General features: G+C 47.1%; 1 protein-coding gene and 1 pseudogene across 1 annotated transcript in view; both read left to right on the top strand.

Annotated features, from left to right (window-relative positions):
• The first annotated feature begins 4815 nt into the window (after positions 1-4815).
• The window catches only part of LOC135900794 (uncharacterized), a 335347-nt gene continuing 314355 nt past the window's right edge, over positions 4816-25807 (top strand). Inside the window, exon 1 of the mRNA XM_065430375.2 lies at positions 4816-4894. The gene's annotated coding sequence lies outside the window, so the exon portion shown is untranslated. The remainder of the gene's footprint in view (positions 4895-25807) is intronic.
• Positions 10066-10761, top strand: LOC139053005 (uncharacterized; annotated as a pseudogene).

Raw genomic sequence — 25807 nt, 5'->3', positions numbered from 1 at the left:
CGCATTTTCATAACCTTGTCGACCTCATCCTGCCAAAAATTATGGTCGTATGTGTATTCACAGAAATCAAGCCAAGCCTGAGCACTCTTTGTCAATGACTCCATCAATCAATCAGTCAATCAATCAATCACTCAATCAGTGTTTATTTGTAACATAAATACAAATTACTAGGTATGTCCACGAGGCGTGGAAAGAGGAAACAGATATGTTTCCTGGCAAGGCGAAGGCCTTCTCAGGAAACATACAATATATCAAGATATCCGGTTTAATAAATTCCAGTCACGTCCTCAGAGACCGTTGGAGACCTGTTTGCCTTATGAGTTCCAACAGCTGTTGTTGCCGCTGGCTGTTGTTTTTCTCGCAAATAAAGAACATCTCGCAAAATGCTTTTTGTTCTGGAAACATATTTGTCTTAGCAATCTCCTTCTGCAATCGTGAGCCCATTTCCCTGCACTTTCGCCCCGCGATGCTCCCTATTAAAATGCGCGAAGGCCTCTTCATATTCGGGGCGCTGCTATTTATCTTGTGAGTATTCATCGTCGCTTGGCCGCCGAAAGCAAGTACGCATGTTTTAGGAAAAAACACTCAAACTTCACGCTAACAGGCCGACTTTACACTGTAGACGCAGTATGCAGCACTCATTATCTGGACACCATACATATCGGTGGCCGTGTCGTTGACACACATTGTCCTTGGAAACTCGGAGTGGTTAATCAGGCAATTAACACAGTATCACGAAGTAGACTGTACCAACTTTGTAAAGACACCAAGAACTAATAGTCGTACGGTCGCTATTACTGTTTATTCTCTCTTCTTCCACTCCTGAAGACCGTCCACTCGCGCCAACTTTTTCTTGAACCTTACATCTCAAGTGCCTGAAAACATGCTTGAATTCCCCGCAGTGTACCGGTTTCGCTGACCGCGGCAGGTGGCACGACAAGTGTTTCTCAATGGTTGTCTCGGGTACCATCGTTTGCTCGCTTTACACACACACACACACACACACACACACACACACAAACACACACACACACACACAAACACACACATATATATATATATATATATATATATATATATATATCTATATATATATATATATATATATATATATATATATATATATATATATATATATATATATATATATATATATATAGATATATATACGCAGTCCAGTAGAAGCGCGTGTGAAGCAATTTATGGGTATTTCGGAAGGGGTCCCTGTTTCATATGGGCGCCTGCTTGACTGTGTTTGTTTGCCCAGCCACAGAAACGCTTCTTTCTTACACACACAACACACGCACACACACACACACACACACACACACATATTATATATATATATATATATATATATATATATATATATATATATATATACCTGGCCACGTCCACTGCAAGGCAAACGCCTCTCCCGTACTTCTTACTACGCCGGTCATGTGCTAATTGTGGCCATGTTGTCCCTGCTAACTTCTTCATCTCATCCGTCCACCTAACTTTCTGCCGCCCCCTGCTACGCTTCTCTTTTCTTGGAATCCAGTCCGTAACCCTTAATGACCATAGGTTATCCTCCCTCCACATTACATATCCTGCCCCATGCCAATATCTTTTTCGTGATTTCAACTAAGATGCCATTAACCCGGGTGGGTTCCCGCAACCAATTTGCTCCTTTCTTATCCCTTAACGTTACACCCATCATTCTTCTTTCCATAGCTCGTTGCGTCGTCGTCAATTAATGTAGGACCCTTTTCGTAAGCCTCCAGGTTTCTGCCCCGTACGTGATTACTGGTAAGACACAGCTGTTATACACTATTCTCTTGATGAATAATGGCAACTTGCTGTTCATGGTCTGAGAATGCCTGCCAAACGCACCCCAGCTTATTCTTAGTCTTCTGATTATTTCAATCTCATCACCCGGATCCGCGGTCACTACCTGTCCTAAGTAAATGTGTTCCCTTACCACTTCCAGTGCCTCGCTACCAATCATAAACTGTAGTTCTCTTCCGAGACTGTTAAACATTAGTTTTCTGCAGATTAATTTTTAGACCCACCCTTCTGCTTTGCCTCTCCAGGTAAGTGATCATGTATTGCAGTTGGTCCCCTGAGTTACTAAGCAAGGCAATATCATCAGCGAATCGCAAGTTACTAAGGTATTCTCCATTAACTCTTATCCCCATTTCTTCCCAATACAGGTCTTTCAATACCTCCTGTAAACACGCTGTGAATAGCATTGGAGAGATCGTATCGTCCACTTCTTGTATGTTGACGAGGTTAGCGCAGACTATGAGGTCTATTTCAATTCTAGTCCCGCCATTCGGGCTCCTCCACGTCGACTTGCGGAAGAAGATATTCAATAGCTGCATATTATTCCGTTCTGCAATCTCTACTAATCTCCCCTGCCATTCTTAGAACTTATGCCACATTCTCCCACTGTCTTGCCTCCAGCCTGTTTCTTGCCTACCCTGGCATTGAAGTCGGCCATCAGTGTAGTGTATTTTGTTTTGACATAACCCATCGCCGATTCCACGTCTTCATGGAAGCTTTCGTGTTCCTGGTCATCATGACAGGATGTAGGGCCGTAGACCTGTACGACCTTCAGTTTGTACCTCTTATTAAGTTTCAAATCAAGACCTGCCACGTTCTCGTTAACGCTATAGAGTTCCCGTATGTTACCATCTATATCCTGATTAATCAGGAATCCGACTCCTGTTCTCGCCTCTCCGCTAAGCCTTGGTAGCACAGGACGTGCCCACTATTTAGGGCTGTATATGCTGCTTTCTTTCTGCTCACCTCACTGAGCCCTATTATATCTAATTTCCTACCCCACTAATTCCTCCAAGACCACTGCTATACTCGCCTCACTAGATAAGGTTCTAGCGGTAAGCGTTGCCAGGTTCAGATTATAGTGGCGGCCTGTACGGACCCAGAGATTATTAGCACCCTCTGCTGCGTCACAGGTCTTACCACCGCCGTGGTCAGTTGCTTCGCAGCTGCTGGGGACTGAAGGCCGGGGTTTGACTGTTGTATTCATATAGGAGGTTGCGGCCAACTACTGCAATAGGGTGGCCAGTCCTGCTCTGGTGAGGGAGTGCGTTACCGGTTCTGGTCACTGGGATCAGGCCACACTCCAGGCCTGTTTATAGAATTTGATCAACACGCGGATTTTTTTTTTTAATCCGGTGGAAATTTGTGCCTCACCGGGATACGAACCACGGTCCTCTTGCACGCGAAGCGGATGCTGTACCTCTAGCAACTGCTGCACCGCTATATATATCAGTGCGAGGGCAAACCCGCGTTCAGCAACAGAGCACCAATACTGTAGCACTAGTGCATGAAATACTTAAAGAGCGGTCATGTGCATGTGTAAAACCTGGTTCTCAGGAAAAACGTCAAAATTCTGTTTTTCCACACGTTTATTTGCTCATATACTGTATTTGCTTGGTGTTGTACTATAATGTTACCAGTATTGTTAAATATCACGCGAAGATTTCGCACAAATATGCTTATTACAACATACAATTACGTCTTATTAAAATTCAACATATCTATATAGAAATGCAGTAGTTGGAATCGGTTGGCGCAGGACAGAAGTAATTGGAGATCGCAGGGAGAGGGCTTTGTCCGGCAGTGGACATAAAATAGGCTGATGATGATGATACTTGTTCAGCGGCAATACTCAGAGCATTTATTGCATTACTTACGCTAGAGATGAACGCTGATAATTGAATATTTAACAAAGTTTCAGTAGTTAAGTTCTCAAGGTATAACTTTATCGCGTGTATTGCAATACACAAATTGAAGCCAGTGATTTGACAAGGTATATTCACTTGGAACGAATTCTGAGGATGAAACCAGTTTACAGATATGCGTTCATTAAGTTTGCAACAAAATACACTGGTGTTGCAGTTATTTTGGGGTTCAATGGATAAAACGGCGTTTTGTTAAAGAAGTACTGCAACAACGGTGCATTTTTACGGCAAGTGAGATTTAGCTTATCTGAAAACTTGCGCTTGTTTCAAAATTCAATCCAAGTGGATTTCACACTTGAAGACTCCGGGTAGAATTTGTAAATAACATGTCGCAATACGTAATTATATTAAACGTTAGATATCGAAAAATGTTTAATTATTCAAATATGCACTTTGCTTTGCGTTTGCAAATAATGTTTGCCTTTGAAAGTACTCTAGGACACGAAGTACAATTGTTTTACGTGTCATGGGCAAATTGTAAAAACTTTTAACGATAACTTCCGGTATATAACCACGCCCAAGACTCCACGCTCAAGAAACCCGACAACTTCTGAGCTGTCTCGAAGAGTCGGTGGTGGTTTGCGAAGTGTACGTTGCATTCGCCACCTCTTGGTCAGCTTTTTCTGTAGGCTGCATGCTGTAGCCATCTATCGAAAAAGAAGCTTGCTTCCTGCTGCTGCTTCCAGGTGTCGTTAATGGTAGTTGCTCTATCTTGATCCGTAAGCTTGCAACTTTGTCTACCCGCCAGGCGCCCCTTGGTTTCCGGCCACAGCCGAGTGGCGCCATGAAGCCTTCTGGTTCCCTCGCGGCAATACGTATCGGCCGACAGTATTTGGCTCCCGGCAATTTTTAATCGATGAGTTCGGGTGCTCTGCACAAAGGGCGCACTCAAATTTACCACGCGCTCCGACGAGACGATATCGTCTTGAATCACGCTGCGCTCGCTGCTTGATTTCCTCCACGTGTGGCGACAGAAGGCCACAAGAGACTGACAGGCGCGTTGCCCTCCGCGCACGCACGACGGGGTGCAGCCTCGTTGGCCGCGGCATCGAACCAGTTTCGCGGCCGACCGGTCCTGGCCAGGAGGGCAGTCAGAAGCCGCGATGAAGCCGACGCTGCTGCTGGTGCGGCTGCTCGCCCCGGTGAGTGCCTTTGTTCATCCCAGCCGGGTTCGGGGGGATTTAGGAACGAGGCCGTCCATACCGTGAGTCCAACTTGCACACCGCAGCAGAATGGCGCAGCCCCTGAGTCACATCGAGCAAGTGAAATGGGCCAGTTAGTACCATGAGTGCGCTCGTTTCCTTTTTGTTTTCAATTTCGCAGAGTGAAAATCCCTGCGTTCTTCATTCTGTCGGAGAAAAGTATATATATTTTCAAATGGCACGCCGATGTAACCTTACCATAACTTTGTTGCGCCCCATTGAAGCAGACTTGATAAATGGGCAACATTTTAACAGTTTCTTGCAAAGATATCTTTTATGAAAAATAAACGGAAATACAATATTAAACCATTTTCATATCATAATTATTCGCCACTTTCAACATACAGCACAATAATCGATAATACCGTGGGGACATTGTAACATCAGTTTGTCGCCTTTCCAAAGAGCGTGCGATTGGACGCTCTGTATTTCTTTGTATTTTCTTTGTATTTTTCTTTGTATTTGCATTTCTCTTACACGGATGCACAAATGTGATAGTTGGCACCTCGTTTCTGCTGGCTCGGGTCACTCGTGATAGCCATGGTGTGCATTGCAGCTACACACGAGGTGTAGGTAATAAAGCTTCTCGGAAAACTCGAGTTATCCTGCGAGCACGTTGATTTTGTCGAGTGCGAATGCTCACCGGACATATCACACGCTCACGTTCTGCAATCTAGCCCACGTAAAAACAATGAAAAAGGTCTTTATATGCTTGCATCACTAAGCCCGCGTACTCATCAATAAGGTGCATAGCGGTGTATTGTAGAGCAGGTGCATGTTTTTATCAACGTTCCTGTGAGATTTCTTGTGCCGCTGAATAGGCTCCAGGTGCGGGAGCTTCACAGCAACATGCTGCTTTTCGGATATCGTTTTGTAAAAGAGATAGGATACATTCGTAGGCATATTCCCCGTATGCATATGCAGAATTAGCCAGCATATACGTTGTTCACAGTCACTATATCTACATAGGCTGGCATGTTTAAATTTGGGGGGGGGGGACAAGGCATCCCCCTCTACAATGTATTTTTTAAACAGGCGCTCAGCCTCCCCTCGGCAGGTCAACTGCTGCACCCATTCGACGAGCGCTGGGACCGAATCTTATAACGGTTCGGAAGCGAACCGGCTCACCTGGCCTCATCAGACTGGTCAAACTTTTGCTTGCGTCAGAGGCCGTCAGAGACAGCAGGGTGGCACCGCAAATTCTAATAATGTCATGCATCTGTGAATCATTTCCAAAGCGAACCCGTCTTTGGCTAATAGCGGAACCGGTGAGGGGTTAGTCCGCTTTCGGTTCCGTTGCTGTGGCTTGGCTGTTGGCTTGCGACCCTGGCCGCGCGCGCCAGTCTGGCGACCCCGGAGTCACGCGGGCGTCGCGCACGCGTGCGTTGGTTGCTTCGGAGGCTATTGCTTGCCTTCGTCGTCTGCTTGGCGTTCCTCTTTCGGTGTCGACCACGGCTGGAAGTGCGATACGCGTTCGAAGAAATGACGGATAATGAGTTGCACCGCCCTTGCCAGCTTTATAAGTAGTCCTTTTGCAGGCTACGCTATCAAATGGAGGAGACTCGGGTGCAAGCGTACCAGTGGTCATTCCACGCTGAGGAAGGAATTGCGCGCTGCGGTTCATTGCCACCGGTCTGCAGCTCCCAGAGGTCGGTGGGACGCGAAGCAGTAATCGAAATGGCCTAGATCTCGGCTGCCGACACTGTCCACGAAGTTGCTCTCGCAATTACTGTGTTGGCCGGTAGAAGGGCCGGGTCAGCTTTCCCGTGATCCCCGCTTCAAATCCAATGCCAAGGAGATATTTGCATGGTAAAAACGAATACGCAGTGCTATCGCAAGCGGGAATAGCTCGCAGATCGTCGTTCAGCAATCAGAAGGGCTCAACCTAGGCTGGTTCAGCGCTTCCTTCGTTCGGCTGATAAAACTATACAGTCAGAACGGTAAGATATTATGGAGATCTCTTATTTGGCGGCCCTTCTTTCTCTAGTTGGGGAGTGCCGCACTTTGTTCCTCAATTTCACGGCACAGCGTGCACCGTCAGCATCACACTCTTCGATTTTATTTCGCGCGGGCAATGCCGGGCCCGTATATTGTGATGTTCGAATTCAAGTTCCATTGCTTCTATCACGCGACCCGCCCTAGTGCAGATCGCAGGGATAGCGACAGAGCAGCGGTGAGTATGTCATGTGCGAGCCGATGACGAAGGGCGAAAAAAGAAGGAAAATTTATATGGCCGGCTAGTAAAGGTGTTCCGAAGAACCAGTTCATGGTTTTGTTGCGCTTTCTACTTAAGAAGTGCTGGCAGTGCGTTCCTGTTGCGTGCATCACGCGAGCTCCTGGTAGCAGACGACCTAGCGCTGCGCTCTGCCAACTCATGTACGCTTGCGATATCGCCTGTCGGCTGAGAATGAAAAAGATTGACATCAATAAATTACTTCTACATTGCGTAAACTCCCGGCACCACACATTTATACTTCAGAACTTGGCGCATAATATTTAATTTGTATATTATATTTAGCAAGCCGAAACATTCAGCAGTTACTCGATTAGCTCGTCATATAATGACCTGCACTTCAGAGGTGGCACCCTCTCATCTATTGGTCGCGTCCTCCCCTTCTTCCAGCCCCTGCTTGGGCTTGGGAGTGGCTCATTTAGAGACGTAAGCGGCGAAGCGAACGGTTTGTATTCCGAACCGTTATCGGGCTCGGCCCCTGGATGTCACTTTATATCCATGGTTGTTTTGCAGGATGCGCCGAGTTTCTCGTTCGCACGAGTTTTACTCGAGTTTGCTAGACGGCAGTCAGTGAACAGAGATAGCATGGAACGCGCAAAAACAGCAGGCGAAAAAAAAATGGCGAGAAAATGCCGCTCATGGTAGCATGAGTGCACCCTGCGCGGCACACTGCTTCCGCGTTTCACACACAGAAGGCTGCGAAATTAAACCCGCCAGCGCCGTGAATTGTTATCAGCGCATTATTGCAACTTGGCAATACCGTGACTGTCCGGCTGTCTGTCTACGCATTTGCCGTGAGCCGCCTGCCACGCCTCTTTCGGGCGCGCCAAGGGCGTGCGTCCCCTTTCAGACATTATCTTTCTATTCTCCTTTGAATGAGAACAGGGCACAGGCGGCGCATTCTTGCACCTAGACTTTCCCTAATTCGAATGCGCTAGAATGCAACAAATTAAATAACAAACATTTCATTTCTTAAGTTATCTGTTTCTCGCGTTGAATGCTACAAATTTCTACGCAGATTCAAGGAATTATTAAACTGGCACTTTTTTTTCTGTGGGTGGTGACAGAGAGGCTAAAGCTTATAAGCGGGCATATTCGAGAAGGCCGCACGCACGAGCGAGTTCATACGGTGAGCAGTCGCCAGGGGCGCTGCAGTGCTATTCTCGATAATGTCAGTCATGACAATGATCTGACCACTCTTCGTTTATTAAAGTAATCGGAACTACAGCGCTGTGCCATGGCTGTTCAACTCGAGAGCTTCACCGAGGCTATTAAGCCCGCCCCTTTACCAACTAAAAACGACACTCTATTCATAGAGATGGGAGCAGTGGCTGTCGCTGAGAAATGGCGGTATGGTACGCGTTCTAGGGCCAGTAGTGACGTAGCAATGTGAAAATGCACCACTATATATGTGTGCGCAAAGCATCAGCGATGCATTGCAAATAAGAGCGTGCTACTTAGTGACGCAATTCATTGCTTGCCCAGTGAAGGTGCCTCTATGCGCATGTACGCAGCATTTGAGTGTGTTGCACATGATGTTTGCTTATTGCCTATGCTTGAACTAACCGCGATCGGAGATCGATATCGTAATGACACCGCAGGAATGGCATTTCGGCAGGTGAGGGTGATCGTGCGCACTTATAGGATGAGGCTTCGAACGGAGGAAGTTGTTGCAACAGTTTAGTGCCCAGCGCATGTGATCAAGAAATACCATCGCACTGGGTCTGGAAAAGCGAGCGATTCTAGACGCTGACTGTGTTTGCGACACTGCGGCTCCGATACATTACCGATGACAGAGCAGCCACCTCAAATGACAGCTGCGATGCGTTTGCGTTCGCGTACACTACGTACTCCTCAGCGGCGTCGTCCACCACGGCGCATCGGTGCCTTGCAAGCCGCTAGTGACGTGTCGATAATCATTTGCTGTGGGTTACGTTGCCACAATGCAGGCAATGAAACCATGTTGCACGGCCATCACAGCCTGAGAAGATATATGCATAGGCTAGTGACAGTCGACGCTTTGTTTTCGATAGTGGCACTCAGTAAATCACCGATGACAGTGCGTTGTGCATGTTTTATTTCGGCGGTCAAAATATGCCTTTCAGCTCAGCAGCGCGTCGCTGTTGCCGAGAAGTCAGTTGGGCGTGGCCCAAGCGTCACCCAACAACAGTTACATGACTCGCACAGGGCGCGACCTGTGGTTTTGACTGACAGGCGAACGCATGCCAAACTCGTACATTTGTGCAACTCCCCCATAATAGAACTCGGAAACATGGTGGCGGCAGCAGCAGCTGGTGTCATCGCATATAGCGGCAGCGAGAGTCAATATGACCTTGTGGACCCGTTCACCTTTATTACCGACGCAGAGTTTCAGCGTCATTACTTTACATTACGTTAGTGCGCTAGCTGTGTGACCAGTTAGGCGAAGACCCCCGTCTGCGAAGACAGCGTGGTGGGCAAATCACGCTTTCCGAGCACAGATTGGTCTGACTGGGTCGCGGAGGAAGAGCTCGCGCAATCACTTCGGCTCGTTCCGGGTTCAACTGCTGTGCGTCCACCGCGCCCTCGCGCCAGGCCATATGCGGCGTCGTCATTGGAGTACTGGGGCAGCTGCAGGGACCCGTGGTTCAACCAGGACCAACCACTCTGCGAAGGCGAAGGGGTCATATTATATAGGAAGACAGAATGGACGCCGGGCTGCCTTGCGCTGCAACTGGCGCTGAAAGCAGCTGTCGCAGCTACGCGGTACCGCTGCACAGCACGGTCGAGAGGCGAACGACGTTACTTCGCGGACACAGACCGCCTCGGCCGTCCGAACGTCCACCTATCCAGGCGCCAAGTGATCTGGCTCGCGCACTGTGTGAGGAAAAGCTTACATATGTGGCTGCTGAAGGAGATGACTGGCGAATTGTTTCCTCTGTCGGAGCCCGCCATCGCCGAACGAAGGAACTACGCCCGTGTGGTCGTGAGGAACCAGCGGCTCGCGCGACCTCCACCCGTTGGTCCCGGGAAAAAAGTGCAAATTGACGAGTGCCTTCTTCGCGGCAAGCGAGAGTACAATCGAGGCCGCTTGATGATGGCCTACAACGTTCCACCGATCCGCCAAAATAACAGCGGTGTTGCATAATCGTGGATCATAGGTCTTCGGTATGTTCAGCGCGACCACAGGGGCGCTGCAAATTTTCAAGGGGGACCGACGAGATGCGGCGACGCTAGGCCCCATTACTGCAGCCAATGTTCCACCGAGGACCTTTATTCACAGTGACAAATGGACCGCATGCAAATGTATCCAAGATTTAGTGGATACTAGCGGCGCGAGCCTCAATCTGCATTGGGAGACAATCAACCACAGCGTGAACTTTGTGGACCCCATCACGCACGTTCACACGCACAAAATTGATGTTATTGTCAATAAGTGAAGCGCCGCCTCGTCAGCAGCGGGGTCATGGTAACTGTGCCGCTACTGAAGTCCCACCTGACATGCATGTGGTGACAGTCAATTAACCGCCACGTGCGCTGCAAAGACCCTTTCTTGCGTTTGTTAGACGCCATCTCTCGGCGCTATCCGACATGAAGGCGCATCACAAAGTGAAAGAAAATACACGGAAGTTTTCCGACCCTTTGCTTGTATGCGTGTTTTCAGGCATTCCTGAGTGCTCACACGGTAAGCGCGCGGAAAACCATTTCCCCGCTAGCCGACGCTTACTTCGTCTCGCAGCTTTACTTTAGTGCGAGAGACGAGCCATCTCTTGAACGCCCAGTGTGAAAACCAGGCGCACACTAATCTGTACACGGAAATTCGAGCACAAGCACGTAGCGAGCCGTGCCAATCCAATCCAGAGGAAAGAGGAGGTGGAAGGGGCGTTTCCCCGTTGTATAACGCGTAAGGTCGGCGGGGACCTCGTGATGCTTTTGTTTATCGACGTACAGGGTGCCTTCCACAGCCTCTATCACGCAGTTGTCCAACACGGCCTGGACCTCCTCGGCATCTGTGGCAACCTGCGGGAGTTCCTCTCGTCGTTCCTGCTGGTAGGACTGGGGGCTCAATCCCATCGCTCGTGATCCGTTGTCAAGATTGGAGTATGGCATGAATTAGAAGGTAGCTGGCCCATGTCGTCGTCCAACTTATCCACGCTGTGGACGTTGATGAAGGGAAGGACTGCTTCTCATCGAGAACGAGGAATATGGGTTTATTTACAGTATTGGTATCAGTCTAACATGACTGTTTGAAAAAATACATCAGTCTAACATGACTGCTTGAGAGAGAGTCTCAGTCCAACATAACTGCTTAAGAGTAGTGTCCTGAGCAGCCGCACAACAGCGGTTTTTAAACACTCGGTCCTCTCGCGATACAAGGTGATGCGAACGTTCGTTTAGTCATCGCAAACTAGCCGCCTCTCCGTGGCACGGTTTACACACACACACACACACGCACACACGCATACACACAGGTGTTTACGGTCCGAAACCGACACCACACGAATTTCATAGAACTCGGAGCCGTTCCGGGCAGCACGTTGTCTTGCGTCTTGGTCGGTGCGTGAAGTGTCCGTCGGCGTTCCCGCGGCAGCTCCTCCGCCCGTAGGAGATCAGGTCCGCTTTGTCGTGTTGCGCACAAAGCCTGCTTCATCGAACGCATCCTAGATGAAGCGACGGAGAGTGGAGGATGCGTGTCTTGTACCCCGGCACAAAGTCGATTTAGTCACGCTTTGGCTAGAGGTTGGCGGCGACGCTCCCGGAATGTTGCCGCCATAGGCGTAACTGCGTGGCAAACTTGCACTGCAGCTGGCAGTTCTTAACACTGCACAATCGCACCCCCAGGGTACATGTGGGTCGGTCTAAGAGCACCCCCCGTCCAGTCGCTGCAGGCATGCCACAGGGGTCAGTGGTGAGCCCTTTCCTTTTCAACCTGGCCTTGTCACAGTTGCCTGCTTCCCTGCCGATCGACCCTCACTTCCCCGTGCAGTCCTCAATGTACGCGGACGACATCGCCCTATGTGTGCGGGGACCACCGTAACACATCCGCAAGACACGTGCGGCCCTACAGAGAGCCCTGGACACTGCGGCTGCCTACTTGGGCAGCATCGACCTTACCTTCTCGGCCAGAAAGACCGAGGACTTTCTGCTGCATCCCAGAGCAGCAGCCAACCGCTCAGCTGCCCGGCTACGCTTGGAGGGCGTCCAGATTCCATGGAGCAAGGCAGTCACGTACCTGGGGCTGCGCATTGAACATCGGCTTACCTAGCTGCCGGCTACGAATGCCCTGTGCGCCCAGACGCTTCGGGTCCACAAGGCGATCTCACAGCTCCTTGCTCGTGGACAGAGCTGTACCACCAGGTGGGCCCTGCAGCTCTTTGAAGCTGCAGCCACTTCACGGCTACTCTATGCCCTCCCCTTTGCGGCGCTGCCCCCACCCCGCCTGCGGAAACTGGAGCTGCAGCACCGGTCAACAATACGGGTCTGTCTTGGCGTTCCCCGAACCTGACAAGTGGCCGCCACTCTTGCTGAGGCAGGTACCTGGCCCCTGTCACTACTCTTCCTGCAACAGGGGTTACGATACATTGATCGCCTACACCATGCCGCAGATGGTCAAACACTCCTGACCCGCCTACGCTCCCGGCCAGCATCACACATAGGACAGCTGTGTGGCCTCTATAAGGAAGTCATAGGGGACACGCCTGCAAACGCCATACAGCCTCGCCCACCACACCGACCACCAATCCCTATCTCGACGGAGCTGCCAGTTGTCTCAAAGAACCGTTCCCTAACATGTGCCCTACAGCAGACGGCAGCCTTTCTCATCCAAGAGAGACTTGGGGACCACCTTCACATCTTCATCGATGGATCCGTGATACCGGAGACGGGCTCATCCACAGCAGCCTGCGTAGCACCGGCCCTACAAAAGAGCAAGGTGTGCCGTCTCCCGGGACATGCAAGCTCTACCGCAGCAGAGCTAGCAGGACTGCACCTTTCTAGGGACCTACTGGCAGAGGAGCTACCAACGACTCCGGAAGCTATATTCTGCGACTCCAAGGTGGCGCTGCTTTGCCTGCAGAGCCCTGACAAGGCTAGCCTTGGGGTTGCACTGCTCTCCTCAAGACTGGTGGCCCTTCAGGATGCAGGATGCTGAATATCCCTACACTGGCTACCGGCGCACGTAGGGATCCCGGGCAATGAAGGGGCAGACACTCTCGCAAAGAGCGCCCACCACCCAAGCGTCCCCCTCAGCCCTGCTGTACCGGCCGTGGACTTCGCAAGACAGGCTGCGCCGGCACATCATCGCCTGCCATCCGGATAAACGGGTATCCCTGGGACGGCCTCCACAGCCTCTTCCACAGCACGACCTGTCACGAAGGGATACCTCGTTGCTTCTGCGACTGCGGGTTGGTTGCTACTGGACGGCAGCCCGCCGGCACCGCCTTGGGAAAGCCACCTCGCCAGCCTGTGCTTCCTGCGGTGACCCAGAGACTCTCGAGCACCTTCTGCTGACCTGCCCTGCTCACCTGCGGCACCAGGGCCGACTTCTGCAGGAGTTCTTCCGCCTGGGGCTCCCATGTTCACGACAGGAAGACACCCTCTTCCCCAGTCGTAATCAGCTACCGGCCTTCCTAAGTGTCATCGAGTACTTTGACTCGTCGGGGCTCTCGGCGAGACTCTAGGAAATTTCTTCAAAAACGAATAGCCTAACGGCTGTTCATCACCTCTGGCCTCCTGATCCGCCTCAACTTCGCTTTTGCTGGGCCTTCCAGGCCGGGCTGCTCCGCTGCTGCCATGGCGACTCTCTTCCTTTCTCCCTCCTTCTATCTCCTTCACACCCATATCCTTTCCCCTGCTGGCGCTGAGTCGTGTTCCCGCAAGGGTTGCAGAAGATAGTGCCAGCTTTTCCTCCTTTCCCTACAAAAACCACTTAGCTAATAAATAAAAAAATGTGAGTGAAAACCTTGTAAACCTTAAAATCTTAACTACAATAAAGTGACTAATAATATTGCACTAAATGCATTTAGTGAAATATAGTGCAGTGGTGCCGGCAGGCCGCCATTGGAATCTGAACCTGGCAATGTTTAACGCTAGAACGTTATCTAGCGAGGCGAGTCTAGCAGTGCTATTGGAGGTATTAGAGGGCAGTAAATGGGATATAATAGGGCTCGGTGAGGTTAGGAAGACGAAAGAAGCATATACAGTGCTAAAAAGCGGGCACGTCCTGTGCTTCCGGGGCTTAGCGGAGAGACGAGAACTAGGAGTCGGATTACTGATTATTAAAGATATAGCTGGTAACATTGAGGAATTCTATAGCATTAACGAGAGGGTGGCAGGTCTTGTTGTGAAACTGAATAAGAGGTACAAATTGAAGGTCGTACAGGTCTACGACCCTACATCCAGTCATGATGACCAGGAAGTCAAAAGCTTCTATGAAGCCGTGGAATCGGCGATCGGTAAAGTCAAAACAAAGTACAGTATACTGATAGGCGAGTTCAATGCCAAGGTAGGCAAAAAGCAGGATGGAGACAAGTCAATGGGGGAATATGGCACAGGCTCTACGAATAGCAGGGGAGAGTTAATAGTAAATTTTGCAGAACAGAATATTATGCGGATAATGAATACCTTCTTCCGCAAGCGGGATAGCCGAAAGTGGACGTGGAGGAGCCCGAATGGCCAGACTAGAAATGAAATGGACTTTATACTCTGCGCTAACCCTGGCATCATACAAGATGTGCACGTGCTCGGGAAGGTGCACTGCAGTGACTATAGGATTGTGAGAACTCGAATCAGCCTAGACTTGAGGAGGGAACGGAAGAAAGTGGTATGTCAGAAGCCGATAAATGAGTTAACGGTATGAGAGAAAATAGAGGAATTCCGGATCAAGCTACAGAACAGGTATTCGGCTTTACTGAGGGAGAGGACGTTAGTGTTGAAGATATGAACGACAATCTTATGGGCATCATTGAGGAGTGTGCAATAGCCGTCGGTGGTAACTCCTTTAGACAGGATGCCAGTAAGCTATCGCACGAGACGAAACATCTGATCAAGAAACGCCAATGTATGAAAGCCTCTAACGCTACAGCTAGAACAGAACTAGCAGAACTTTCCAAGTTAATCAACAAGTGTAAGACAGCTGACATAAGGAAGTATATATGGATAGAATTGAACGTGCTCTCAGGAACGGAGGAAGCCTAAAAGCAGTGAAGAAAAAAACTAGCAATAAGCAAGAATCAGATGTATGCGTTAGGAGACAAAGCCGGAAATATGATTACTAATGTGGATGATATAGTTGAAGTGACTAAGGAGTTCTATAGAGATTTATACAGTACCAATGGTTCCCACGACTATAATGGAAGAGACAAGAGTCTAGAGGAATTTTAAATCCCACAGGTAACGCCGGAAGAAGTAAACAAAGCCTTATCAGCTATGCAAAGAGGACAGGAAGCTTAGGAGGATCAGGTAACAGCAGATTTGTTGAAGGATGGTGGGCAGATTGTTCTAGAGAAACTGGCCACCCTGTATACGCAATGCCTCATGACTTCGAGCGTACCGGAATCTTGGAAGAACGCTAACCTAATCCCAATCCATAAGAAAGGGGACTCCAAGACTTGAAAAATTATAGACCGATCAGCCTACTGTCCGTTGCCTACAAAGTATTTACTAAGGTAATTGCAAATAGAATCAGGAATACCTTAGACTTCTGTCAACCAAAGGACCAGGCAGGATTCCGTAAAGGCTACTAAACAATAGACCATATTCACACTATCAATCAGGTGATAGAGAAATGTGCGGAATATAACCAACCCTTATATATAGCTTTCATTGATAACGAGAAAGTGTTGGATTCAGTCGAAACCTCAGCAGCCATGGAGGCATTACTGAATCATGGTGTAGACGAGCCGTATGTAAAAATACTGAAAGATATCTATAGCGCCTCCACAGCCACCGTAGTCCTCCATAAAGATAGCAACAAAATCCCAATAAAGAAATGCTCCAGGCAAGGAGATACGATCTCTCTAATGCTCTTCACAGCGTGTTTACAGGAGGTATTCACAGACCTGCATTGGGAAGAATTGGGGATAAGAGATAATGGAGAATACCTTAGTAACTTGCGATTCGCTGGTGATATTGCCTTGCTTAGTAACTGAGGGGACTAACTGCAATGCATGCTCACTGACCTGGAGAAGCAAAGCAGAAGGGTGGGACTAAAGTTAATCAGCAGAAAACTAATTTTTAACAGTCTCGGAAGAGAACAGCAGTTTACGATAGATAGCGAGGCACTGGACTTAGGATAGGTAGTGACCGCGGATCCGGATCATGAGACTGAAATAATCAGAAAAATAAGAATGGGCTGGGGTGCGTTTGGCAGGCACTCTGAGATCATGAACAGCTGGTTGCCATTATCCCTCAAGAGAAAAGTGTATAACAGCTGTGTCTTACTAGTACTCACGTACGGGGAGAAACCTGGGGGCTTACGAAAAGGGTTCTACTTAAATTGAGGACAACGCAACGAGCTCTGGAAAGAAGAATGATGGGTGTAACGTTAAGGAATAAGAAAATAGCAGATTGGGTGAGGGAACAAACGCGAGTCAATGACATCTTAGTTGAAATCAAGAAAAGGAAATGGGCATGGGCAGGACATGTGATGAGGAGGGAAGATAACCGATGGTCATTAAGGGTTACGGACTAGATTCCAAGGGAAGAGAAGCGTAGCAGGCGGCGGCAGAAAGTTGGGCGGGCGTATGAGATTAAGAAGTTTGCAGGGACATGGTCACAATTAGTACATGACTGTGGTAGTAGGAGAAGTATGGTAGAGGCCTTTGTCCTGCAGTGGGCGTAACCAGGCTGATGACGATGATGATGAAACCATTTATTTTATAGCTGGTTTATGCGCGTTATGTACTCGGTGGAACGAAAAATAAGTGAAAGTAGGCGCCGACCATGCATCGACGGTATGACCACGTGCGCTCCATTTTGTCAACCACGCGTAAGTCAACACCCAAGGGATGATAGCCACCCAGAGTGAATCTAGATAAACCAATGGAACTGGAGGCTAGCCGACGGACAAACACTGTCTTGGTACCATTAGTTATTTCATCTAGGGGCGTCATCAGAGTTCGTGAAGAAACCGAGTTTCGCCAAACTCGGCGCATCCTGCAAAGCACCACTGTACTGCTTTGTGCGGGGCAACTCTATGTTTCCAGCTTTGTTATTAATAATTTATTCGCGATGAAGCGGGCAATGTGGCGCGATCAAAAATAGGGAAGCAGGGGCGCTCTAACGTAAACCTATTCCTAACTTTTTTATTCCAATTCTGCAATCAGCCCTCCGCGATTGTTCAAATACTTTTTTGGGCCGCGCCCAATTTCCCTGTCAGTCGCGCGACGTCACGCAAACCGCGATAGCTCCCAATATGATATGACGTGTACACTCTGGTTAAACATGATTGGACAGAACAAACAAAAAGTACTTCTGATTCGACGCCTTTTCGCCATTAGCCCTCGGCTATTGGTCAAACGTTTTCGGGCTCTACTCACTTCAACTGCCTGTGACGCGTCACAAAACTGCGAAAACACCCCGCGTCAAAGTGACGTGTACGCGTGTACGCACTTGCTTTCTCGGGAAGCTAGGAGAAAGCCAGGGGTGGCGGCGCTTCCGCTAACAAAAGCAACCTGACTGCGCTCTCTGTGTGTCTAACGTTCGCTGCCTTTTGTCGAAGAAAGATGAAATGTGTGCATTAATAAACGATTCTAACGCTGATATTGTCGCGTTAACCGAAACTTCCTTTTTTGATAAAATACCAAACGAAGAGCTGTTTTGCTGTGACAGAAAATACAAAATATTTCGCTGCGATAGGCCTAATCGATACGGCGGTGGCGTTCTTCTTGCTGTAAACGTGGAAAATGAAAGCTACGCTGTTGTTATAAAGTCTAGTTTGGAGGCAACATGGTGTTGCCTCAACCTGGCTTTTAATAAAGTTGTCATTGCTGTATGCTACCGCCCTCCTTCTGGGTGTTCCAATTTGTGCCGACCTTCATGATATCCTGAATCACGTAAACATTTTGTTTCCCGGAGCGCCAGTGATTTCAATTTTCCTAACATTATATGGTCAGATTCGTACTCACATTCATCGCCTAATTAAGCTCAAGCGCACCATTTCCAACACATCTGCTCTAATTTCGGTTTTGCACAGCTGGTTCAATTTCCTACACGCGTTAGAAAGAATATATTGACACAACTATATTTGGCAGAACCATAATTCAGCGGGTATGAGCCAGTGGGGACGACGCTGAAGTAGCGCGGGTTTTTAGGTGAAGCGGGAAAAACGAAGAAGACGTTGTTGTGCTGGCATGATCGGCGGGGTCGGTAGAGTCGACGAGGGCGATGATGTCGGCTCTATTTGTGGCGTATGTGGTGTTGTAGTTATGGGTGTCAACGGCGTTGAAGTTGCGTTGAGTGGATGGCGAACAGCCTACGCATAAGTGGGGCGCCGCGGAACGTTGCCACAGTCTGGCGCTGAAAAAGCTTGCCGGACTTCCTCCCGGACTACATAAGCAACAAAAGATAACGCTGGCGTCGGTTCTGTAGGCGCAACCACAAAGCCGAGCTGCCGAAGCTCTTCTCACACCACCTCTCGGACAACTTCACGCAGAGACATGTCGTTACTCGCAGCCAGTACGGAAGTGTTCGCCGCAGAGTTGCTCATGTCGTGCTGGCGGTATCGTTGATGCAGGGCCCGTTCAATGGCTGTAGCCTCTTTTGTGAACTGTGCCACTGTTGTCGGTGAATTTCTCACAAGGCCGGCAAACAGTTGCTCCTTCACTCCTCGCAAGAGATATAGCAGCTTTTATTCTTCTGGCATGTCTGGGTCTGCCCTACGGAAAAGACGGGCCATGTCTTCCGAGAACATAGCAAGACTCTCATTGGGCTTTTGAACGTGGATTTCAAGGAGACGCTGGGCGTTTTCCCTCCTGTCGATGCTTGAAAAGGTATCCAGCAGCTGTGCGCGGAAGTCGTCCCACGTGGCAAAGCTCCTCTCCCGGTTTACGTACCACGTACGAGCATTGTCCTTCAAATAGAAATAGACACTCGAGAGTTTGTCCACCGAGCTGGTCTTATGGTTATACTGGGCGACGCGCTCGAACTGGTCTAGCCAATCTTGGACGTCTTCAAAGGCATCACCGTGAAAGCTCACCGAGACCATGGGATTCTGTAGTGTTACTTGCGATGGAGCTGCGGTGGCCATGTTATTTGTAGGAGGCAAACGATTTCTCGAAGTTTCTTGCAGGGGACTGGACTCGGGCACTATGCCTAACAGGCGACGACTGAACCGGTGGACAGGTGTTTCGATGCGCAATGGTGATTCCGGGCTCGATCGTCGGCTCCGCGAAGGGGTGCCAAGCATGAAGAATACCCAGCACGTACCCAGCGTCGTTACAATATCTTCAATTCTTGACCTTGTTTTGACATCATCGCCGGAAATTGTAACTTGTGTGTCTAATACGTCTGGTGTCAGTGATCGTGTAATTACTCAAGCAAAGATTTCACTGCCATTCTCACGCGCGCGAAAGCATCTCAAAACAATACGCGATTACAAAAAAGTGTATTTCGACGTAATTAATAATGAATTATGCTCCTTTTTAGATGAGTTCTTGTCTGATTACCTTGAACGATCTGTGCGAAGCAACTGGGACTTATTTAAAACGGAGATTTCAGAAATAACGTTTAAGCACATTCCTATCAAGAAAGTATTTTCGAGAACGAGAGCGCCGTGGTACAACCAGATACATAAACCGTCTTTCTAACCGTAAGAAGAGGCTCTATCGAGCGGCTATGAAATCTCGGTCGGATAAACGTTGGTCAGCCTACAAATCTGCCACCGCAACTTACTTATCTGACATGAAACGATCTATATGTTTCTTTTTTAATCGCACCTTTTCAGATATGCTAAAAAATAACTCTAGACAGTTTTGGAGTGCCATACGGGGCAATGAGCGCAGTGCAATAGCTTTGCTAACAACGGAAGGACATCACGTGCCTGACGCAGAATGCGCGTCTGTCTTAAGTGATACGTTTGTAAAGACGTTTTCTCGCCCAGTAGTTACCAATGCACAACATACCTTGTCTTTACGTGATTACTTGCCCATGGATGCCATCTTTATTACTTCTGAAGGTATTCGTGCAGTCATTAAGAAATTGAAAAACTCATCATCATGTGGCGTCGGCAGCATGAGTACGAAATTCTTGAAAAATACTATTCAATACTCTTCTATCATTCTGGCATGCATTTTTTTCACAGTCCCTGCAGCTGTCTAGCCTTCCGGAAGACTGGCTGACAGGTAAGGTTGTGCCAGTTCACAAGTCTGGGGTAACACACAATCCATCAAATTTCCGTCCAACTTCACTCACATCTGTTCCATGTAAAGTTTTTGAACACATTATTTTCACTCACCGGCCTTGTTTATTTTGTTGAGTCGAACCAGTTTTTTACTCCCTCACAACATGGCTTCTGCAAGGATTTTTCTTGCGAAACACCGCTTCTGGTCTTTACTAACGACCTTCATTATTTACTTTATTCTGCATTCACAATAGGCTGTATCTTTTAGATTACTCTAAATCATTCGACAAGGTTAGTCATCATTTACTACTTTTTAAGCTCGGCCAGTTAAATCTAGATCCTAATGTTCTTATTTGGATTGGAACTTTCCTTTTCAACCTTGCTCAGTTTGTTTCCGCAAATACTGTTGATTCTCTAGTCCAGCCAGTGTTATCGGGTTTTCCCCAGGGGTCTGTATTGTATTACTTTTTCAAATTTTCATGAATGACCTACCTGATAACATCTCATCAAAGGTTTGCCTATTGGCGGATGACTGTGTAATTTAAAAGAAAATAACTAAACAAGACGATGTTGCCTTACACCAGACCGACTTAAATACCACAGATTCCTGGTGTGAAACGTTGAACATGGAATTGAACATTTCATTTCATTGAACAAATGCATATCAATGCGCGTATCTCGCACCTTACTAGCATCACCACACTCTCATCTTGACAATACGCCTCTTGAGTCTGTTTCATCTTACAAATATCTCGGTGTTAACATATATAATAATACAATAATAATAATCTTTATTTCACTCATGAAGTGAGGGAGTGCGGGAAAAAAAGCTGACAAGTCAGCTTGACTAGTTGGCAGCTCCCGGGGTACAAAATAGAAGAAACAGAACACTTTCCGCATGGCAACATAAAAGCCACAAAAAAATAGTAATAGTAATGCAGCAATAACTTGTAGATAACAGTGAGAGTAAGTAACTATAGAAATAAAAAGTTTCTTAATTGCGTGATAGACCAAATTAAAGGAAACGTACAATCATGAAGTTTAAGGAAACGTACAAACATGATCATGCGGTGCATGTGATCAATGTCTCTGTAACCAGTTTAGCTGCTCGATGAATAAGCCGGATGAATTATGGAGGAAATTGAATGGGCTTATAACAGATTTACGGGCCCAGTAACAAAAATTCATACTCAAGATAAGGAACTCACAGGCACTGATTTAGCAAACGCATTCAACAGCTACTTCACAGAGATAACTAGTAATTTCGTTGATTCTAATACTCTTCATATAAGACACGAGAAGTCAATGTTCTTAACACTAACATCAGAATCAGGGGTCATGTCGGTTTTCATGGGGCTAAATATTAGCAAATGTTGTGACGCCGACGGAATTGTGATAAAACCGGGGAAGTTTGTGATAGGAGACATAGCAGAGTGCTTAGCTGACATATATAACCTTTGCTTATCTCAAGGAACATTTCTGGGGCAAATGCAACTCGCCAAAGTGAGCGTATTGCACAAAAATGGTAGTAAGAATGATTTTACATATTTTAGACCAGTATCCATACTACCCGTTCTCTCAAAAGGATTTGAATAAGTGGTTCTTACTAGAATAACAAATTTTTGCCAACAATGCAATATCATTCAAGGCGCGCAGTATGGCTTCCGGAAATATCGATCAACAGCAATGGCACTGTTAGAACAAAAAGAATTTATCCTGCAACCGCTTGAAAATAAAGAAGTAGCCCTTGGAATATACGTGGATTTTACGAAAGCTTTCGATTATATAAATCACTCTATCCTGCTAAAGAAACTTGAAATGTACGGATTCCGCGGAACGGTTCTATCACTACTGAACTCCTACCTTAGTGAGCGCAAGTAGTACGTGTATTTAAATGGCTGCTCTTCTAATATATTGCCGATTTCTGCCGGCGTTCCTCAAGGGAGTATTCTTGGCCCATTTTTGTTTAACTTATCTTTGAATGACATTGTTAACGTCGATCCTATGGTGAAATTTCTCATTTATGCTGATAATGTGACACTGTTATTCTCTGCAGAAAGTACGGATGAGCTGGTTCTGAGAGCGAACCGAACTTGTGGAAATAAATACATGGGCGCAACTTAACAAATTGAAAATAAACGTTAGTGAAACGAAGGCTGTCATATACTTTGCGAAAAACAAGAAAATTAACATTACCTCAGACCTTAGGCTGCAAAACACAAAGGTAGAACTAGTAAGCGCATTTAAAATACTGGGAGTGTATTTCAGTGAAAATATGACCTGGGACATTCATATCGACCGCGTTGTGTCAAAACGGTCTCGCATCGTTGGATTGACATACGCCAACAGATACATTCTACCGTCAAAGGTTAAGCTTCTATTGTGCAATGCGCTATTCTACTCACATATGAAATATTGCCAATTAGTTTGGGGGAACACAGCAAAAGGTAATTTGCAAAGAATCATGATATTACAGAAAAAAATGTTACGAAATATTGAAAACGTCCCCATGAGTCACCCTTCCCACCCTCTGTTCTTGAAGTACTGTATAATGAAAATAGACGAGCTATATCCGCATTGCCTGTGTTCACGTTATAAGCTTGAAGTAAAAAAATAGCAGCTATTCCTTACTACAGTTGGCATCGCTTTTAAAAGGACCACACCTTATGTGAATCGAAACACACAGCCATGGCTAATGAAAACGTGCAGAACCGGATACGGACAACAAATGGTAAACGGAACGCTACCGCACTTGCTAAATTTCTGCCACAACAACGGTTCCACTCCCGAAACAGCATCGAACCAGAAACTGAAATAGTTCTTCTGTGGCAAAGCCCCTTTCCGATAACCGAATTTCATGAGTTTTTTTTTTCATCTCTGCGCATGTACGCCATACTCATTGTAATGTACCAATGTACTGTTTCATACCACACAAGTGTGTGCCGTTTTATTTTTCGTCTTTTCCTTCATTATTTAGCGCTTTCTACTTGCAGTTCTTTTCATTTTTATTAACCTATCATGGAACCATCATGTGAGGTACATCATCACCAAAGCTAACCGATCACTTCGGCACTTTCGAAGAAACTTCTATGTCGCACCCCCCATCACTTAAGAAGCTTTTCTACACGACTTACATTCGTCCGTCACTTGAATACGCATCACCTATCTGGGATCCCGGTGGTACTACATTGATAAACGAACTTGAAAGAGCGCAGAATCATTCCGTTCGCTTCACCTATCGAATTATGACCCCACAGCCAGTGTTACCATGATGAAGTCACTACTTCACCTTCCAGAACTTACAATTTGGCGGAAAATAGCCTGGTCTGTCTTTTTCATAAAATTTGCTATCACAGCAATCATGTCCGCAATCAGTTCATTAAATCTTTCCTTTCATTTTATCTAGAATTGACCAGCTCCAAAAAGTTGGTGTTCGTTGTAGAACTGTGATCTATCCACATGCATTTTTACCTAGAACCACCTCCGAACGGAATCAGCAGCGAGAAGCAGCTACAGCTATCACGGATACATCGCGCTTTAAGGGTTTCTTGAATAACATGCTTAAAATTGCTTAATTATTTGCATTGAATTTGTTCTTCTGTATTTAGCCTAATGTTGTTTTAGTTTTAGATGTTCAAATTACTCTGCTTTATCTTAGTGGCGGCTGTTTCATTTCATTTTTGTATTAGTCTGGTGATTCGTCGTGCTTCTTGTTGTTATTGTATCAACTGCTTTTCCAATTTTGGTCTGTAATATGCCCCTCCCCCTGTAATGTGCAAACCCTGAGGGTAAAATAAATAAATGAGTAAGTGAATAACTTTAGACATTTGTCTTGCTGACTAACGAGTCGCGTGATTCGCGCCTTATAAAGATTCTTGCGTTGCTTCTTCAGACCGTCTGTAACTGACTTTTTCACGTCATCATCTGACTCGAGTCTGGTTCCCTTGAGTTGTTTTTTCAATTGACCCAAAATGTCGAAGTCGTAAGGCGACAGCTCTGGGCTGTATGGCGGATGTTGTAGCGTTTCCTACTTGAACTTTGCCACTTTTGTGTTAACCACATCAATGACGTAGGGGCGGGCACTGTCATTGAGCAAGATGACCCCATTCGTCAATTTCGCACGTCGTGTGTTCTTTATTGCGACAGGCAGCGTTTCACAATAGCGGAAACGATTGATAGCCTCTCCAAGTTCAGGAAATTCGATCTGTAATGACCCCTGGCGATCGAAAAAAAAAAAGCGAACACCTTTCCGTTGGAAATGACGGCTTTGCTTTCTTTGGGGGTAGTGAATTGTGCTATTGGAGGAATTAGACGGCAGTAAATTGGATATAATAGGGCTAAGTGAAGTTAGAAGGCCAAAAGAAGCATATACAGTGCTAAAAAGCGGGCATGTCCTGTGCTACCGGGGCTTAGCGGAGAGAAGAGAACTAGGAGTCGGATTCCTGATTAATAAGAATGCAGCTGGTAAAATACAGGAATTCTATAGCATTAACGAGAGGGTGGCAGGTCTTGTTGTGAAACTTAATAAGAGGTACAAAATGAAGATTGTACAGGTCTACGCCCCTACATCCAGTCATGATGACGAGGAAGTCGAAAGCTTCTATGAAGACGTGGAATCGGCGATGGGTAGAGTGAAAACTAAATACAGTATACTAATGGGTGACTTTAATGCCAAAGTAGGCAAGAAGCAGGCTGGAGACAAGGCAGTGGGGGAATATGGCATAGACACTAGGAATAGCAGGGGAGAGTTATTAGTAGAGTTTGCGGAACAGAATAATATGACGATAATGAATACCTTCTTCAGCAAGCGGAATAGCCGAAAGTGGACGTGGAGGAGCCCGAACGGCGAGACTAGAAATGAAATAGGCTTCATACTCTGCGCTAACCCTGGCATCATACAAGATGTGGACGTGCTCGGCAAGGTGCGCTGCAGTGACCACAAGATGGTAAGAACTCGAATTAGTCTAGACCTCAGAAGGGAATGGAAGAAACTGGTACTTAAGAAGCCGATCAATGAGTTAGCGGTAAGAGGGAAAATATGCGAATTCCAGATCAAGCTACAGAACAGGTACTCGGCTTTAACTCAGGAAGAGGACCTTAGTGTTGAAGCAATGAACGACAATCTTGTGGGCATCATTAAGGAGTGTGCAATGGAAGTTGGTGGTAACTCCGTTAGCAGGATACCAGTAAACTATCGCAGGAGACGAAATATCTGATCAAGAAACGCCAATGTATGAAAGCCTCTAACCATACAGCTAGAATAGAACTGGCAGAACTTTCGCAGTTAATCAACAAGCGTAAG

This window comes from Dermacentor albipictus, unplaced genomic scaffold, assembly GCF_038994185.2.
Source record: "Dermacentor albipictus isolate Rhodes 1998 colony unplaced genomic scaffold, USDA_Dalb.pri_finalv2 scaffold_53, whole genome shotgun sequence".
NCBI classification, from domain to species: Eukaryota; Metazoa; Arthropoda; class Arachnida; order Ixodida; family Ixodidae; genus Dermacentor; species Dermacentor albipictus.
The sequence above is the reverse complement of the archived record's forward strand: the minus strand, read 5'-3'. Positions and strand labels throughout refer to the sequence as shown.